This window comes from Camellia sinensis, chromosome 4, assembly GCF_055761805.1.
Source record: "Camellia sinensis isolate YWXY chromosome 4, ASM5576180v1, whole genome shotgun sequence".
Lineage (NCBI taxonomy): Eukaryota > Viridiplantae > Streptophyta > Magnoliopsida > Ericales > Theaceae > Camellia > Camellia sinensis.
In genome coordinates this window covers 52,498,152-52,505,314 of record NC_138964.1, presented here as the reverse complement: position 1 = coordinate 52,505,314, position 7,163 = coordinate 52,498,152, and positions in this window count along the sequence as shown.

The window sequence follows — 7,163 nt, the reverse complement described above, 5'->3', positions numbered from 1 at the left end:
AATGGGTAAGGGTGTGTTTGGCTATAAAGTTGGGTTGAATGGTTTGATCACTTGGATATTAAAGCAATACATTAATCTAATTTGATAGGGCTTTTGTGGTTGTATGTAACACGTAAAAATATTAATTTATTTGAGATTTTGTTTATTAGGTTTGTGTGATTAAAGTGGTGGAACTAAGTGTTTGGAGTTAGTGTTGGAATATTGTTTTTAAGCGTTTGATGTAAGTAACCCTCTATCACTGTTGGTTCATTTTTATTCCTATCGAATCGTTTAAGATCATAAATATTTATTTATAGCCTTCATGTTCTCTTAAAATAAAATATGGGTCAAGTATAAAACAACATCAAATATTATTATGAAAATTATTTGAATATTTTGTGGAACTATTATGAAAATTGTACTAAATGTTTATTCTGAAAATATCGAATATTTTATTTAAAAGTTGTATATTGTTTGAATTTTGAACATCACTCTAGTCTGACTATGATTTGGACCCTAGCCAATGGGGGTTATTTATTGGCACAGAAACTAGTTTCTTTTGGGGCTTTACCACCGGCCTATGTGTGGTTCTGGACCTTGTCACGGGCTAAGTGACCGTAGTCATTAAGACTTGGGTTTTGTGAATCAAATCATTGAACCATCTAAATATCGAACCATCGATTTGAACAACGAATTACTTTGAATTATCTTGTTGGCTTTTCATTTAAAAGGTACTGTACATTGTTTATTTTTAGCTATGAAACCATCTTACAAATAATTGTTCATTTATTGAACTATAGAAAAAAATTATATTTATTGGTTATCGATTTATTTATTTATTTTTGTATACTTGATCCAGCTAGCAGTGATGGTTGGTTATTTACTGGGCTATCTAGCTTATCCTTTTCTCTTTTTTTTTTCCAGATTCTGAAGAGTGGAGTTGTGCAAGATTATTTTTACATGTGGGAGTGCCGAGAGTAGGACTATGATTTAAGTACTTGGATTATTGTTTTGTTAATGGATTTTATTAGTGGACTTGGTGGATAATTTCATATGATAAGAATAATCAATTTTTATGGATTTTAGCATTATGACAATTAAGGATTTAATTAGAGTATTTTACATTGTTGGTTATGTGTTAGACTCTTAGCCTTGCATACTCACTTAAATGAGTGTGCGGCGTTGTCACGGAGCTTGGGGTGTGACAGGCAGATTGGAAAAAATCAATCCGCATCCGTCTGCCAATCTGGTGGATGTGGATTGAGCGAATTAGCGGATGGATGCGCATCGGTTTGGCAGTTTAAAATTTTATAAATTTTCAACATAATTCAACTTGTGCACATCCTCAAAACAAAAAAAGAAAAAAAGTGTATTACAGTCAATGACTTAAAAAAGTATTACAATCATTGCATACCTCATCCAAAGAAAGAAAGTTTGAAACTTTAGAATATTATAATTACTGCATGTCTCATCCACATATTACAATCATAGCATGCCTCATCTACATAAAGTATTACAATCTGTGATTTGTAAAATATAAAAACAATTCAAACCACCAAAACCATGAGCCGAGCAGTAGTAGAGATTGTAAGCCTCTATATTGTTACATTTATATATGTTTTTGAAAACAAAAACCAACCAGCATATGTCAACTTATTTATTTATTATTTTTAGAGTTAGATTTAAAAACCAAAAATTATAGATAAATAATACATTTATTTTTTCAATTCAAAAAATATATTCAAGTTGAAAACTCTTTTTCAATAGAATATTTAAACTCTTTTTTAATTGAAAACACAAACAGAATATTTAAACAAATTGAAAACACAAAATCTTACAAATTACTAAGGGTGCTCGCGGTTTGGCGATTCGGTTGCGGCCAAAGAAACCTCAAATCCGCCATCCCTCAAATCCGTCATCCGTCCAAAACTAAGTGGATTGGAAAAAATAATCCACAACTGTTCGCTCGTCATCACGCATCTCTCCAAAATGCGGCAGATCAGTTCAGTTCAGTCGGTTTGGACGGATCAATATATCCACTGCTCATCCCTAATTTAAAGGGTTGCCTTGAATTCAAAGTGACTCCTACCAATTAATATTCTTTTACTAAAATTTTAAATAAATTACACTGACATGTCTTGAAGTTTAAAAAAATTACAACAAAGTCTATAATTTTGATATAATTATTTTGAGTTTCTTTTTAGTAAGGTTAAGGAAATCAAAACTAATACAGATGTAAGATATACAAGGCAAAATTAATATTTTAATGTAAAAGATATAGCAACATTATTTTTTTCATTCATAGGACTACGAATTTTCAATGAAAAGAGGGTTAAATATTATAACGCCCTCAAAATAATACATAACACCCATAATTCAGACATGCAGTGATATAAGAAAAACAACACCTTTCCATTCATCAGAGTAGTTCTTACAACAATATTACATGTTAACAACAAAAGCAAATGCCCTACGGGCTTACAGCTTTCCAAGTCAACAGTTGGTTACACAAAAGAAGAGTACTAACTCTATACAAAATAAGCCCTTGGCTTGATATACATGTGATACAAACAAAATAATCAAAATGAGTCTTCAACTCCCATATCCATCCAAACTATGTCCTTGGAGGTGGCATACTACCTGTACCTGAAAATAATGCCCCATATAGGGTGAACCAACGCCCATTAGAGATATGCTAAACACAATATGAGCAGTAACTAAGACATTAGCAATTGATAAATGTTTAACTCCCATAAATCAATTCATAAACCATTTCCATTATATGACCACTATGTCTATGTTTCATTTCATTTTCCATTTCTTATCCAATTTCCACATTCATACCCGTGGCTCAGAACCTGGCCACACATTCTAAACGAAATAATAATTCATATTAAACGTTTCCCATTTCGCGGTAGACAAGCATACAAGCTGTATCAACACTTCATTAGATAAACATATAAGCTACATCATCATCTCAACGGATAAGCATAGAAGCTGTATCCACACTTCAACAGATAAGCATACGAGCTGTATCAACACTTCCATAGATAAGCATATGAGCTATATCAATACATTAATTGACAAGCATATGAGCTGTATCAGTGGAGTCCATCCCCTATCTCCTCCAAACAACATCCGGTTCAGAGGTCCATCCCCTATCTTCCCCTAAACCGTGGAGTACATCCCCTATCTCCTCCTACACACACAACGCATATACACATAGGTCTTATACACAATCAATCAATACATAACGTTAATGTATTCTATCAACCGTCATACTCTATGACACATCCAATTGATTAGTTTTAGTTTCCCTAATCATCAGGCATTGTCTACAACAATCAAAACTACCCTCCACCGGTAGCCCAAAGCAATTATTTCTAAACAGATAATAAAAGCTCCAACAGATAAAATATCAATGTTTGCAAAAGTGAGCGATTAATAAATCCAACTCCACCATTTTACAATATAATGAGCCAATTTCATTATTTCCAACTCAATTCCATATAATCACAATTTTCCCAAATTATTTATACCAATTAATTTATACAACAAATTAGGGTTTACAACCCCATTTCCCAATATTGGCCCAAAAGTCCAAATGTTCTCAACAAACACCAATAACTTCATTTTGAAACCCAATATACATATTCAAGGATCAAAATGACAAAACCCCCATTTATACTTTTTGAAACCCTAAGTCTCAAAATCATTCCATTTAACAAAATGCCCAATAATCTAGGTCAAAACCCATAAGAGTGAGTAGGAATCCCTACCTCAAAAGATGACACCCAACGAAGAAGATAAAGAAAACGAAAATGCTCCAAATCACAAATTTCTTGGATCAAAAGATAGCCCTCGACGATCAACAACTTTTTTGTAAAGGCCAAAAGTGAGGAAACAACTCCTACTAAATCAATACTTAGAGAGAAGGCAAGGTTTTAGAGAGAGAAGGTCTCTAATGGTGTTTTTGGAAAAGTAAGAGAGAGAAGAGATGTGAAAAAGTGATTTAAAATGTCAAAACTCGGAACCTTTAACCAGTCGCCCCGCTCGAGCGTGGAAACCCCCGCTCGAGCGTCACTCACAGGCTCCCACTCGAACATCCAAACCGCCGCTCGAGCGCCAGATACACGCTCCCAGAACTTTTGCAGAACCAGGTCCCCGCTCGAGCGTCCAACTCCTCGCTCAAGCGTCACACACAAACTCCAGCTCGAGCGTCCAAACGCCCGCTCGAGCGTCCACCACTGCAGAGGAAATACTGGAAGGGTGATTTTCCTGCTCGAGCTCCAAAACCCCCGCTCGAGCGGACAGGTCAGAATCTGGGCAACTACTTTTGGTTCCTAAGCTCAACCAACCTGTTTCGAAATTGCCCAACACAATCCAAGACTCAAATACAAAGAGTAAAGGATGTAAACAAGATACACACAACAACCAACTCCACGGAACCTAAGTCCGAATACAACAGATACAGAAAGGGAAAACCGAGATCGCTATAAATATTATACGAATTAAAACCTTCAGATGGTCCAGTATAATTATGCCAAATTTATGAGACTTATTATATTTTTTTTCTAAACTTTAGGAAGATCAATGTAATTTATTCTAAAATTTTTGTTAGATTTTGTACGTGAAATACTTCCATATCAGATATCAATACTCTTCGAAAGCTCACATATCCATGATGGAAGCTCCTTAATTATATATACCTAGAGGTGTACAAATGAATCAAATAATTCACGTATCAGATTAATTTAGCCGTCTTGAGTTGGGGTTAACAACTCAAGAACTTAAGATTCGATTCATTATATTTTTTATGACAAAATTTTATAACTTGTATAATTTATTAACATGTCTAAATGTATTTGATTTTGATTACTTTTTATATAATAGGTTTTTATCATTTTTTATTATAGCAATAATTTTTTAATTAATAAGTCAAATTTAACATAATAAAATTAAACCTACGTGTCGATATCAAATCAATTCAATTTTTCTTGGTATACACATAATCGATTAAATTCTAAATCTAAAATTTTAAAATTGACCTATGCACGTTCTTAATCATATCCACGGTATAAAAAAATTACAGCTATATAAAATTTTTTGACAATTTTAAAACATGATTTGAGTACATTTTGATCAATTCATTGAGCTAGGACATTTAAATGAGATGGTGTCATTGATACATTAGTCCCAACCTAATAAAGTAACATGGTGTTTGTTGGCACCATAAATCTGTAATTTTTATTATTATTTATTATTTATATAATTGCAGGACATGTGGCATCCTCCTACTCATTTAGAGGTTATGAGAAGTTATGAAATATGAAAAGGTGATGGAGAATAAAGTAGAGAACATGGAGCATGAATTGGAGGTTAAAGGAAGTTATGAAGACATAGAGGGATATGTGGCATTGTGGGAATGAAGATGGAAGAGTGGGTAGTTTTAGGTGGTTATTGGATAGTTATTGCTGGAAGTTTTTTCCACAAATATTTGCTTATAAATAGCCATTCATGGCTACATTGTAAAAGATCCAGAACTTAAATCAAAGACAATTGATTTCAATATTTCTTGTCATTTTCCTTATCTTAAGAGTAGTTTAACATAGATTTATATTTCGAAGTATTTATTTTCAGCACTTCCTTTTCGAAACATCTTATGCACTTCCTTTTCGAAGCATAGGAGTAGAAGTAAGTAATTATTACTTTGATTGTTCACTCAATCATCTTTTTTCGTCTCCCTCATTCTTCTTTTAATTTTTCTTTTCTCTACACTTGGCAATTTTGAAGTCCTCTTTGTTGAGGCAAAAGAACCGTCAATGCAATCGCTTGATAATTGGCTTGAATTTAATCTATAAGGATTTTTCAATCCTTGCTGGCACGCTCGCATTTATGATATTTTCCTTCGTAGGAAAAATAAGCCAACAATTTTTGGCACGCCCAGTGGGACTGCCAAGTGTAAGAAATGACAAATGATTTGGATTTCGCCATTCGAACTTGTCAATATGAAATATATTGGCGTAAAAGAAAAATTTTGGATCTTCAAGAAAAGATCCATTTTCTTGATGAAAAAAATTTCCAAGTTGTTTTTTCATTACCATATTATTTGGTAAAAAAAAAATATACCACTTAATTGGAGTAACTTATCAACTTGATGTAGAAATTTGCCAATGGAGACATGAGTTATTAACCCTTTTTGTCAAGTCTTTAATGACTGAATTTTGTGGGGTCTTACAAAATGTTTTTAAGTCATTTGTGACTAAAATTAGTGAAAATATAATTTCATCAATGGCTCGGGGGTTGAAAAAATCATTCTTGGAGAGTCAAACCATGGAAACAACATGTCTATGAAGGATTTTCATAAGCCATTAATGGCTAAAATGGAACAATCCATTAGGCCAAAAAATGATGAAACTCACATGGAGGGTTTTCATAAGCCGTTAGTGGCTAAAATAGAAAAACAGCCCCAATTGTCAATAAATGATGAAAGTTATTTGGCTAAAGAGCATGTTCTCAACTCAAACATGGCTAAGAATTATGAACAATTTGATGTTCATGAATTTGAATTTTTTGAAATTGTTCAAAATGTCAAGTTGTTTGAATTTTTAAAGTCATCTTGTACTATGGTTCTTGGTGTTCAAAACCTGCTTTGGATTTGTGGATCACACCAAAATATAATTTTGATGATGTGGCTAATAAAATCAACAAATTGTTCTTATGAGTTCGAAGCACTAAGAATAGGGGATGACCATTTAAAATGAATGAACTTGGCTAGGAAAAGCCTATGCATTTAAATAAGTGGTTGAGAATGACTTATCTTTTCAAATTGATGGCCAGTTGTTTGTATGTACACAATCAAAGCATCGAAGATACATTCGAAGCATCAAGAATTGTTTCGAAGGTTGATTACTTCACCTTCGAAGCTGTATAAAGCTTTGAAGATACATTTGAAGCATTAAGAGTTGTTTCGAAGGTTGATTACTTTACTTTCGAAATTGTATAAAGCTTCGAAGATACATTCGAAGCATCAAGCCTAACCTTGAAACTTCATTGTAAGTATCATCATCCTATACCAATGCTTCCAACCTTCGAGGGGTGATATTGTTCCTTCAAAGCTGTGCCGCAAGACCTTCGAACGGTGAATTTGGTCTTTTATACCACCTTCGAAGCTTGTTATTGGT